The 1,399-nt window shown below is 47.5% G+C and overlaps 1 pseudogene; it reads left to right on the forward strand.

Annotated features, from left to right (window-relative positions):
• The first annotated feature begins 437 nt into the window (after positions 1 to 437).
• LOC124501240 (myelin-associated neurite-outgrowth inhibitor-like) lies at positions 438 to 1,023 on the forward strand (annotated as a pseudogene).
• The last annotated feature ends 376 nt before the right edge of the window (positions 1,024 to 1,399 follow it).

The raw sequence follows: 1,399 nt of genomic DNA on the forward strand, positions 1-1,399 counted from the left end.
AATACAATCTGACCACCTCTTAACTTGAGAAGGAAACAAACATCCAGTTTCAGCGTATACAGAGAGCCTCAAATAAGATGAATGCAAGGATGTCCACACCAATACTCATAATAATTAAAATGGCAAAAATTAAAGACAAAGAGAAACTTAAAAGCAGCAAGAGAAAAGCAAACTGTTACATACAAGGGTAACACCGTAAGGCCGTCAGATGATTTTTCAGTAGAAACTTTGCAGGCCAGGAGGAGAGGCAGACTAGGCAGACCAGAGTGACTGCAAGCACTAGCCAGAGAAGCTGTGGCAGAGATGGGGGCCTCCTGGCAAAGCCCACCTTTGGAGAGGGCCTCCAGTGTGCTGTCCCCTCCCTGAGCCTGCCCTGGGCTGGTGTGCATTGGTCATTGAAGCCCAAGCTGCCTCCAATATGGTCTGTTCTTGAAATCATGAATCCTGTTTATAGTCCTGGTTCTTTTGGGGTTCCCTATGCAAATGTCAAAACAATTATTATCCAGCTGATTTCCCCATGGGCTATGGAGCCACAGCTCCTGCCTACTCTCAACATGTACCCTGGAGTGAATCGTACCTTCCAAACAGGTTACATTCCTAACACCCCTTACAAAGCATCCTGTTCCCCCACCAGCATGACAGTGCCACCATATTCCTGCTCCCCCAATCCCTACCAGACCACTGTGTACCCCATGTGGAAGCGCTTATCCCCAGCAGAGTCCCTGTGTACAGCAAGGCCATGTACCACACACAGCCACTGTATGCAGGACCCCCTCACATCATCCATCACACCATGGTGGTACAGCCCAATGACATGTTAGTGACAGTGTACCCTGTTCCCATCTCTCCACTTAGGGGCAGCAGTGTTACTATAGGCATGGTGGCTGGAACCACTATGGCCATGTCAGCAGGTATCCTGCTGACCGCCCACTCCCCAACTCCTATTGCCCCCACCCAGTCACTGTGCTTACATATTGGGCTCCAAGAATGCCCACCTACAGCTAAGTGCTCCCTCAGTGGTGATCACCCTGCAAATGTTCAAGGATGGAGCTATGCAGTCACATCAAGGAGGTTTCACAGCAGGTGCTGCAGATCTACTGCTTCAAACCTGGACTTTCTTCTTGATGGTTCTGACATTTTAGCTAAATGCTACTATGGCCTGGCCCAGCAAGTCCCAGCACCATTAGTCACCAACTAACTCTGTGTGTTGGTCTTAAAGCAAATCCTGCCTTGTGGTCTCCTGGCAATTTTTTAGATAAGTGTAATGATAAAAAGGGAGTATTAATCTATTCTGATTCATATATAGTTGAATGCACATGGAAAACCCGGAAGACTCCACCAAAATCCACTAAAAAACTGCTAGAACTGATCCATGAATTCAACAAAGTCGCAGAATATA

This window comes from Lynx rufus, unplaced genomic scaffold (assembly GCF_022079265.1).
Source record: "Lynx rufus isolate CCGP_SWC_20201006 ecotype Redwood Valley unplaced genomic scaffold, mLynRuf1.p SCAF_7, whole genome shotgun sequence".
Taxonomy (NCBI): domain Eukaryota; kingdom Metazoa; phylum Chordata; class Mammalia; order Carnivora; family Felidae; genus Lynx; species Lynx rufus.